We start from the raw sequence: 12,470 nt of genomic DNA, 5'->3' as shown, positions 1-12,470 counted from the left end.
TTAAATTTTTGAAATATTTACATTGTGTGTAATATTATGTATAGGTGTATATGTGGTACATAACTTACTCCAAGTTATCTTTAAAGATATGTGACATGATTTTTTTTGTTGTATGTTACTTGATGCAAACAATTGTGCAAGAGTTGTATAGTCTCTTTTGTGATACGTTTTACGGTTTGTAGTGTTACATGAATGTCACATGAGCTAATGAATTGCAGTAAGAGTAGTTTTCTATTGAGTGAGTGAAGAAAAATCTTAATCTATGCATGCATACCTAAGTGGTAGTGTATAAATCATATGTTTGACTCATATATTCAGTTACTTCCAATGAATGCAAGTGTACTGAATAATGAACTCACATGAGCTTTTAGTCATGTAAAAAAAACATATACCACACATTCATGTTTCTTATATTAGTGTAAAAAACATAAAAAAAATGATACAAAGTAAAGAGTAAATAAATAATATCCACTACTAATAATCTCCTTCACTCATTGGAACCATATTTTTCCAAAACAATTTGGTTCATTTTTATCCTTTTTCCATAAATCTTATTATTGCACTAGCTCATACATATCTCAACTATTCATCAATATGATGTCATGAAATTGTAATGAATATACATGTGTATCATAAGATATATGTGTGTAATGACATGTTGTACTATATTGTGAAGATATAATATGCATAAAAGAAACACACAATAATCATTGTTTAATGAAAAACTTTGATTATAGACTCTTGATGAATTAGACCTTTTAATTGTTAGATAATATGTTCTTTAAATACATCATATATAACTAAGAATTAATTTGTTTGTTATAATTCCAATAAAACCATCTATTATCAAATATTAAACAACACAAATCTTTAAAATATTATGAAAAATAAATTCCAAACAATAAACAATTTAAATAAATAACATTTTTTTTTAAAAACTCTAATAATCATATGTACCGATTAAATCTTGCTTAAACCTTTATGGCAAACACAATAACACACCAAAATAAGAAATAGAAAACCAAATGCAATGCATGGTGATTCAATTACAGATCTAAAATCTTAGAAATTTTTAATTGAAATACTACTCTCTAAGAGTAGCATTCTTATTAAATTTCAACTAAAATAAACCCAAAAACACTATCCAATTGAAGACAACTAGTCCAAGGTATATGACTATACAAATAATTCTACCCCAAATGGAATTGAAAAGTCTATACAAGATGCTATCATCTATGGTCTTTACAGGGCTAGTTTTCATAGGTGATCTGATTATTATATATGCTGGTATTTGTAATATATATGCTACTAATGATTATAGAGATAGAGCTAGTCTTTAGGATTTGTTGACAAATGGTCTCCCGAATGCCCATTGGATTTTTGTGGGTGATTTTAATATGATCGAGCATGGTGAGGAAAAAAGTGGTGGCAATAAGCATTGTTGGAAGGGTAATGAACACTTCTTATGGGTTAAATTCAAGAGGAGATTTAATCTATTAGATCCTCTGGAGAGGAAAAAGGGCTCCTTTTCTAGTATTTGGTTCACATGGTATAATAATCAAAGTGGCAAGTAGATAATGTACTATATATTAGATAGATTCTATGCATATTCTTCACTTTTCTCTTTTCCTCACAGGGGAGTCAGGCTGCTAATTGTGTTTCTCCTACTAGTATTTCAGATCACTCTCCTATCTCTCTTATTGTTGAGCTGGACTTTGATCCCTCCTCTATGATTTGGCCTAAAAGGGAGAATGGATTTAAACTTAAAGTTTTTTTTCTTAAGGATGAGGATACTGGTGATGCTATTAAGATGGTCTCCTATTTGACCAAGTTTTGTATTCCTGATCTCAGACCTAGGGATCAATGGGAGGCTCTCATTGTTACTTCAAGGAAAATGTTTCAGATCATTAGTAAGAAATATGCTATGGATGGGTCTAGGGAGGAGTCTTATCTATAGAGACTCAATGGTATTGCAAAGGACCTTCAAAGTATGGGGCATGACCTAACCCTAAAGGGAGAGCTATCTTCGGTCAAAACTCTCTTAAGGAAATTACAACACTTCAAGATACAAGGATAGAAGGTAAGAATGAAAATGAATTGACTTAAAGGTGGTGACAAGGGAAGCAACTACTTCTTCTTCAATCTTATTAGATCCAAGAATAGACAGGAATTTATTGGAGATATTCAAGTCAACAACACTCTCACCAATTATCTGGTGTCCATTAAGGAGGCTTTCTTTAGTTTTTACAGTGGCCTTTTTTCTTCTGAACATGGTGTTATGAATCAAGAGGCTCTTGAGAAGTACTTTTTGTTAATCCCTAAGAAAATATCCTATGAGGAGGCTAAGGCTCTTGGCTAAAAGATCTCACTTGAGGAGATTAAAGTTGCTATCAGTTCACTGGCCAATGGTAAGGCCCCAAGGTTAGATGGGTTACCTGCTGAATTTTATAAGATGCACTTAGAATGGATAAGCTTGGAACTATTTGTCTTGTATGAAGATGTATTTAATCAGGGTTCTCTTGGAGAAAATATTAATAGAGTTGTCATCAAATTGCTACCTAAAGGTGGGACTAAGACTCTAGTTAAAAACTAGAGACCTATTACCCTATTGAATATCTCCTACAAGATTGTTGCAAAAGTATCAGCAAGGAGGATTGTTGGGTTATTAAACAACTTCATCTCTGCCACTTAGATTGGATACATTAAAGGTAGATATATCCTAGAAAATTTGGTTACTAGTTGGGAGGCAATGCATTGGGCTTAACCTGACAAGCGAAATATGTTAGACAGTTCAGATAACCAGAAGATAACTGAGAGGGCGGGGGGGGGGGGGGGGGGGGGGGGTTTGAATCAGTTGTAACAGATTACCGAAAGCATTATCCATTTAAACTTTAATACCGAAACCCAAAACAATAATACCAGAATAGCAGTTAATCCAATTAAGTATAAATAATAAAAATAGAATAAATACCATCCATACAAAACCAAGATTTGTAAATGGAAAACCCAATAAAGGGGAAAACCATTGTGGGAAGCCTACCCACAGTTAGATAATACATTTTTAGTAAGTCCATGAATTTACAATGAAGGGGCCTGCACTTGCAGGAAGGCCAACAGCCTAGAGCACACTGCTCATGACAAAAGGAGCCTCACTGACTACATACAAATCCAGACTACAATCCAGAGAAGTGTTGAGCTACAAAAGATAGCATCCCCTATGCCTTAGTACAGTTCCGATTAAGTTCAATATCGGAGGACAAAATCCTCTTACACAAACCCCATTCGATCTCCAATGATCGACCAAATCCTCTGCCAGAGTGATATTACATAATTTGTATATTACATTCCTTGACCATGACCTCTTACAATAACCATGATGATCTACAATGAGATTTGACATCTTATTTATACAAACCCTCGACCATAAACAATCAGGTTGGCTACCAGATAATAGGCCGATTACATTATTACAAACCATGTCAGCCTTAGACCAAAAAAAAAAATCCAACACATAGGACATCCCAAAAATACAACAATACATCCTATTCATATGTTGCATCAATGTCGGTTCATAACCTCCATCAGCCAGGACCAAGTATAGGTCCACACGCTTCATCAATGATCTCCAAATGCCAAGTTTTGAACATGATCAGCAATATCATCTAGAAACTCCATCAAAAGCTGTAGCAACACCAATTATGCAATGCATCAAAGATCTGCACCCAAATATCTTTTGATGAAACCCTCGCCAAAATGAGAAACCAATCTTGTAAGTAAGCATGATAGCATCCAATCACCAAACCAAAACCAACTAACCAAATATGAGTATAAGAATCATGAACAAGCCAATTTCATCACCATATTATACCAGAGTCAACTGGATCATGTCGGATCCAAGTTAACAAAAAACCACTCAAGCAACTAAAACCAAAAGGGTGTCATTAATGCATCCAATCAACTAGTGTTGACATCAATGACAAAACATCAATGAAAGACATAATCAATTCCACCAAATGGCCAACAATCTCCCCGTTTGGCATTGATGGCAACACTAGATGTGAAAAATATCTAAGTACCAAGAAATGCAAATCAAGTCTCCCCTTGTGGAAGACAACCAACAATCTATTGCATATAGCTCTGAATATCAATAACTCTCCCCTTTGAATAACATCTCTATAATGTTCTAAATTTATTTTTCACATCTCTATCTCTCCCCCTTTGACATCAATTCTAGAAATCTGACAAAAATATCAAAGCAAGAATATAACCCTCTAAATTTCAAAGCTAACTACTCCCCCTCAACATTAACATCCCTCATCAGTGCTGGAATGTATAGTATCTTTGATAATGCATGTCGGATTGATGCCAAACCGCATCAATCAAGTCTCTGTCAGAGGGGCAGAAACCCTGAATCTATCTGTCAAGTACTCAAATGATTCCTTTGCTAAAAGTTTAGTGAAAATATCTGCAATATGTTCTTTAGTGTTCACATAAACTAGTTTAACTTCATTTTCTTCCACCTTCTCCTTCAAAAAGTTATACTTGATAGATATATGTTTTTTCTTAGAGTGAAATACCTGATTCTTTGATATATCAATAAGAGTAGAGTTATCACAGTGAATAACTATCGGTGCATCACAATCCACCTTTATATCCTTAAACATTTGATTCATCCATAAAACTTGTGTACAATTAGTAGCAGTGGCAACATACTCAGCTTCAGCAGTAGATACAGAAGTACGTGGCTGTTTCTTGTTGATCCATGAAACCAACTTCTTTCCAAGAAAGAAAGCTCCACTAGAAGTACTTTTCTAGTCATTAACATCTCTAGCCCAATTAGCATCTTTATATGCACATAAAGTAAATTTATGATCGTTATGGTACGACAAACTATATTCTTATGTACCTTGCCAGTATCTAAAAATCCTTTTCACTGCCATCTCATGATTTTCTCTAGGATCACTTTGAAATATTGAAACAATACAAACAACATTCATAATATCAGGCCTAGTCTGAGTCAAATAAAGTAGACCTCAAATCATAGATGTATCTTTTAGGATTTATCAGTGCAGAAACATCTTTCCTTGTCAATTTCTCACTTGTAACCATAGGTGTACTTATCGGTTTAGAATCTCCCATACCAAATTTCTTCAACAATTCCTTAGCATATTTATTTTGATAGATAAAAATACATTTGTAAGTCAGAGTAATCTGCAAACCTAAGAAACATTTCATCTCACCAATCATAGACATCTCAAATTCTTTCTCCATATTCTTAGAAAATTCTATGCACAATTTATCTTCACCTCCAAAAATAATGTCATCAACAAATACTTTAACAATCAGTATATCATCATCAGTGATTTTATAATATAAATTACTGTCAACACTTCCCTTAGTAAAACCAAGCTTCAAAATATATTTATCCAACCTTGCATACCAAGCTCTAGGTACTTGTTTCAATCCATGTAAAGCTTTCCTTAACCTGCAAACCATTTCAATATCATCTAATAGTAAAAAACCATTAGGTTGCTCAAGATAAACTTCCTCATCAAGATCCCCATTCAAGAATGCACATCTGATAAACCTTGTAGTTTTTATAAGCAGCATAGGCAAGAAATAATCTTACAGCTTCAATCCTAGCTACTGGTGCAAAAGTTTCTCCATAATCAATTCCTTCCTTCTGAGAATATCCTAAAAACCCATTTAGTTCCAATAAAAAAATTATTTTTAGGTCGGGGAACCAAAGTCCATGTGTTATTTTTCTCAATCTGATCTAATTCTTCTTCTATAGCTTTTAACCAAAATTTATCTTTACATGCCTCAATTACTAATACCGGTTCAACTTGTGAAATTAAATATACCTCATTAGTTTCCAGTCTTCTTCTTTTCATCACTCAATTTCTCTTATCCCCAATGATTTGATCTTCAGAATGATCCAATCTCACATGCCTAGGAGTCTTCTAACTCTCTATTCCTCTTCCAAGTTCTTCAGTTATTGTATAATTCTCTGATGTTTCCGAAGTAACTGGTTCAACTTTATATTCTAGTAAAGGTGCTACCGGTTCAGATATAATCATTTCCACTATTGGTTCCTTCTCATAAATTCTGATTTGTCTTTTTCTCAGTTCATCTACCTTTACATTAGGACTCTCCACTATTCTTTGAAATCTCTTATTATAATATGTAATGCTTTGCTTTCATTATAATAACCAATAAATATGTCTTCATCAATTCTAGGATCAAATTTCCCAATAGTATCATCTCTCCTGATATAACATTTACTACCAAAAATTCTGAAATACTTAACTATAGGTGTATTGCCAAACCATAATTCATGAGGTGTCTTACCGGTTTCTCCTTTGATATGTACTCTGTTGAATGTGTAAACTATTACACTCACTACTCCTCTCCAGTAGATATGAGGTAGACTTGCTTCCATCATCATTGTTTTAGCAACATCCAAGATAGTTTTGTTTTATCTTTCCAAAACTCCATTCTGCTGAGGTGTCCAGGGAGCAAAAAATTATCTTCTTATACCATGCTTGTCACAAAAGTTATTAAACTCACCAGATGTGAATTCTCCATCATGATCTGATCTCAAACATTTAATCTTCAATCATGTCTCAGTTTCCACTTTAGCCTTAAAGATTTTAAAATTTTCAAAAGCTTCAGATTTATCTCTCAAAAAAGTAGCCCACATCATATTAGAATAATCATCAATGATTAACATGAAATATCTATCACCATGAAAATTTTTAACTCTAGCAAGGCCACACAAATCAGTATGAATAAGATCAAGAACATTATTTGATTTATCTTGTATACTTCTAAAAAAGGTTCTGACCTGTTTACCCATTTGACATTCTTTACATACCAAATTATAGGGCTTCATAATCTTAGGTATATCTCTAACAACCTTAGTTGAACTGATCTTCACAATGCAATCAAAATTCACATGACATGGCCTTTTATGTCATAACCAACTCTCACCAATCTATGTAATCAAACATGTCTTCTCATCGGAGTTCAAATGAAATAAATTACCTTTTGTCTGTGTACCGGTTGCAACCTCCAAGCTAGATCTATTAATGATTTTGCATTTTCCGTCCTTGAACTGTAATTGGAATCCCTCATCTACCAATTGTCCTATACTCAAAATATTATGCTTCAAAACTTCAACATAATAAACATTGTCAATGTTGTTCTTACCATCCAATGATATAGTTCATTTTACTTTAATCATACTTGCCTTGTCATCTCCAAATCTAACTAGTCCACCCTCAAATTCTTGCAAAGACAAAAACTTCCTTTTATCTCCAGACATATGATGTGAACAACCACTGTCAATTACCCATTCATTTTTATCCTTAAATTTAGCAGTAAGTGCCTTCTCCTCAGGTACATTCTATTCCAATGCTGGATTATCTTCCTTGATAGCCAGGAATACCCATTCCTTCCCAATGTCGGATCCACTAGCAAAGTCTTCTACTTGTTTATCATCTGAACCAGTAATACCTTCCTCATCTACTATGTTGCATGATTTGTCTCTATTTTTATTTAATCTATACTTGTTCTGATATCTAAGGTTAGGTTTAAATGATCTTTTAACTCTTTCTTCAAATCTTGAATTCCTTTCAGGACATCTAGATGCAAAATGACCAATCTTATTACATGCAAAACATTTAAAAGGTGCTTTCCCTTCATACATATGTCCTACTGATCCTTTTGGTACTCTTCTAGCAAATAGTGCTTCAAGTGGCTCAAACTCATCATCTTCTCTTTTCATATCTTCTAATTTTTTTTCAGATAAAGCTCTCCAGTCATGCTTTCTAGTTGCAGATGTAGATGCATGAAAAGTAGGTTCAGTCTTCATAGCTCCAGAAGATCCAAATTCCTCAAGCTCAAAAGAAGATAGTTTCCCAACCAAGGTATCTCTGTTGATAGATGTATTAGCCATAGTTCGCAACTCATTAATAGCAGTAGCCTTCATTTTATAAGTCGATGGTAGGGCTCTCAAGACTTTAGAAACAATCTCATCTTCACTCAGAGTTGCACCACAACATTGTATTCCCATAACAATCTCATTTAGCTTTTCCATGAATGCAATAATCTTTTCATCTTCTTCCATCTTTAGGTTTTCATCTCACATGGTAACCATCAAGTTTAGAAATCTTCACTGTAGGGTCACCTTCATTAAGAGTATGCAATTTATCCCATATAGCCTTTCCAAATGATTTGTCTGTTAATCCCATTATTTGCTGACTAGAAAGTGCACACAAGAGGGATTCTCTTGCTCTACAATCATTCTCAAGCCGCTTTTCCAGGTTTGCCAAAGGAGGATTTCCAGATCCCTGATTATAGGGTGTGACACCATTTTGTGTGATCTCCCAAATCTCCTTGCCAAGACATCTTAGTGGAGTCTCCATCTCAATCTTCCATATTGTATAATTTGATCCTTCAAGACTCTCTATATCCATTCAAAAAATAGCTCCAGTAGAACTAGATGAAATTGAACTGTTAGTCACCATAGGATCTTCCTCAAGTGGTTAAGCTTTCTGCAGAGAGGAGCAAAGCTCTAATACCAATTGTTAGACAGTTTAGATAACTAGAAGACAACTGAGAGGTGGGGGGGGATGAATCAGTTGTCATAGATTACTGGAAGCATTAGCCATTTAAACTTTAATATCGAAACCCAAAACAATAATACCAGAATAATAGTTACTCCAATCAAGTATAAACAATAAACACAGAATAAATACCATCCACACAACACCAAGATTTGTACGTGGAAAACCCAGTAAAGGGAAAAACCATGGTGGGAAGCCTACCCATAGTCAGATAATACTTCTACAGTAAGTATGTGAATTTACAATGAAGGGGCCTGCAGTTGTAGGAAGCCCAATATCCTAGAGCACAATTCTCATCACAAAAAGAGCCTCACTAACTACATACAAATCTAGACTACAATCTGGAGAAGTGTTGAACTGCAAAAGATAGCATCCCCTATGCCTGAGTACAGTTTCGGTTTAGCTCAATACTGGAGGACTAATTCCTCTTACACAAACCAAATTTGATCTCCAATGATCAACCAACTCCTCTTCCAGAGTGATATTAAATTATTCACACACTACATTCCTTGTCCATGACTTCTTACAATAACCATGATGATCTTCAATGAGATCTAACATCTTATTTATACAAATCCTCGACCATAAACAATCAGGTCAGCTACCCGACAATAAACCAATTACATAATTACATAGTATGTTGACCTTAGACCGAAACAAATAATATTTAACACATAAGACATCTCAAAAATACAATAATAGGTCCTATCCACACGTTCCATCAATGTCGGTCCATAATGTAGATCAACTAGAATCAAGTATAGGTCCACACGCTTCAGCAATGATCTCCAAATGCCAAGTTTTGAACATGATCATCAATAGCGTCTTGAAACTCCATTAGAAGATGCACCAATACCAATTATGCAATGCAACAGAGATCTCCACCAAAAGTTCTACTAGTGAAACCCTCACCAGAACCAGAAACCAATCTTGTATGTAAGAAGGATAGCATCCAATCACCAGACCAAAACCAACTGACCAAATATGAGTATAATCATCATGAACAAGCCAATTCCATCACCAAATTATACAAGAGTCAACTGCATCATGCCAGATCCAAGTTAACAAAAAACCACTCAAGCAACCGAAACTAGAAGGGTGTCGATAATGCATCCAATCAGCTAGTGTTGACATCAATGACAAAACATCAATGCAACACATAATCAATTCCACCAAATGGCCAATAGAATATTGCAATTACTCTTCTAGACTTTGAGAAAGCATACGACAGAATTGAGTGGCCCTTCATTAGAGGAATGTTGCAAGCTTTTGGATTTCCTTCCTTTTTTTGTACATGGATTGATATTCTCCTTAAGGACTCTTCCACAGTTGTTGAGGTTAATGGTGAACTCTCTAATCCTATCCCCCTAAGGAAGTCTACCAGGCAAGGTTTCCCCATTTCCCCGACCTTGTTTGTCATTTCTATCGATACATTTTTCTACATTCTGATAACTCCTGCACTCGGTCCTTCTATCAAAGAAATGACCTTACCTAATTCTGAAGATCTGATCAATGCCCAATTTGCTGACGGTTCTTCTTTATTTTTGGATTTGAATGAGGAAAACATTGATAATGCTATGAATAGATTGCAATGTTTCTACTTGGCTTCTGGAGAAAAGGTAGCTCCCCACAAATATACAATTCTTGGTTGGTGTGATGTTCCTCCAAGTTGGGTCTCCTCCAAAGGTTGGCAATGGGTTGGACTGTATTCTATTGTTAGATATCTTGGTATTCCTTTTGCTAATAACCCTTCTATTCAGGATATGTGGCTTTGGCTATAATCTAAAATTGAGAGGAAGCACTAAAAATGGCAGTCTCACCTTCTCTCCTTTGCTAGAAGAGTGCAAATTGTGCAAAAGGTTATTTCCTCTCATCATATTTACTGTGCCTCTACATGGTTTTTTGCTAACTATCAAACCAACAAGCTTGAGAAGATCATGAGGGACTTTCTATGGTCTGATGGGAAGGGTCATAATAAGAGACATTGTGTAAATTGGAATTAGTCTTGCAGACTGAGGATTATGGGTGGATTGGGTATCAAATACATTAGGTCCCATGGCATTGGCCTAGCCTCTAAATTGATTGTCAAAGCTCTAAATGGTAATGAAACATGGAAGGTGCTATTCAGAAACAATATTGAAAGGTTTGTTATTAAAAAAGGCAAAAAATGGAAGAATATCCCTTTATGTGATATTGTTTTGGGGGATTATAACATGAAGGTGTTTGGTTCTAATTTATTTTCTTTACTATGGAAGGCATGGTCACAGGTAAGGAGTTTACTCCCCTCTAATGATGCTACAAGTAATTCTCCTTCATATGTTTTTATGGACAGATCTATCTGGTGGGGAGTCAACTTAAATAATAAACCTCTTGCTCTGACTCAAAGTTACTCTGCTAAAATTTGGAGTGAAAAAGGTATTTCTCTAATTAGCAATGTATTGTTTGACATCTGGCTAGGGTCTTGGACCAAGATCAACTTTAAATATGGGATTCCTCCCTCACAAAAGAAAACATGTTCTCTTATTGTTAAAGCTACTGGTTGTTTTTTTCCTGGCAAGATTTTGGATACTGATTCTATTTTGAAACAGTTAAAATGGCTAGATGGCTCTTCTTTTTTGGACATTTCTACTAAGTAGATCTGCATGATTTTGAAGAATGATTACTCTATCTTCACTCAATTCAATCAGTGTTGGGGTCTTGACTGGCCTAAGTCCACGTGGCAATTTGTTTTTTATTTTTTTTTGGCATTCACCCATTGATCCTAAGAAATCTTATTTTAGATGGCTTCTACTTCTAAAAAAGTTAGTTGTTGGTTCTTTCTTATCTGTTGTGGGTCCTAAACCTATTAGGTGTGGAGTATGTAATGTCCAAGAGTCTTTTCAGCATTTATTTTTTGAATGTGATTTTGCTCGTGGTATGTGGTCCATCTTCCTTGGCTCTCCTATTGTCTAGAACCATTAGTCTGGTCCTCCTTGGAGTGAAGTCCTTGTTGGGTTTGTCAAATCTTTTGATCTTAAGATGAACCGGGTTCTAGTCTGTATTGTCTTGTGCAAAAATATGATACTTTATATAGTGACTCCAGTTTGATTAAAACTTGGAATGGATATGATGTATATGTTTTGAACTATTTTAATATAAAAAATATTGTATTTGTTTTATGTAATAAATTTGATAATAAGAGTGAATTTATTATAAAGTAGTCATATTAATAAATTTAAGGAAGATAACTAACCTTGAACAAATAATAACATTATTGAAGGCAATTAAAAGAAAATTATTCTAATAAAAAAGTGGTCAATAGTAGTAAGAATGCAAATAGACATAATATCATTAATGGTATTAGAAAAAAATCTAGTTGAGTTTTATAAAATTGATTTCTTTTTTTACCTGATTTAAATTTAGGCTTCACAATATTTTAGTTGAGAAGAGGTTTTTCCTCTAGTACAAATTGTATAGAAGTTATCATTTTAAAATTACTAGCATTATTATATTTATCTCTTATTCAATTTAGGCATTTTACTTTTGAATAATTTTTATTTTTTTCGATAAAAAGGCCTAAGCTATATTTTATTGATAAAAAAGTGTTACAATCTCCGCTTAGTGCGGGGGTAGGAAAGAGCAGAGAGGAGAAAACCTTCGGTCTTGCCTGAGACGAATGGTCTAGTCAAACTAACAACCTTTAAATTACAATTAAATCTTTTATAGGTTCTACAATCTATCTTGTATAAAAGCTCTTCATATGGAGAATCTATGCTTGGCATGGGATAGTGTATTTTTTTCCAGCTTTTCCAATTCTGTTTTGCCATCGTAGTCACCTTCTACTAATCCTGCAAAACAAAT

The sequence above is a fragment of the Cryptomeria japonica genome, chromosome 5 (assembly GCF_030272615.1).
Source record: "Cryptomeria japonica chromosome 5, Sugi_1.0, whole genome shotgun sequence".
NCBI classification, from domain to species: domain Eukaryota; kingdom Viridiplantae; phylum Streptophyta; class Pinopsida; order Cupressales; family Cupressaceae; genus Cryptomeria; species Cryptomeria japonica.
The sequence above is the reverse complement of the archived record's forward strand: the minus strand, read 5'-3'. Positions refer to the sequence as shown.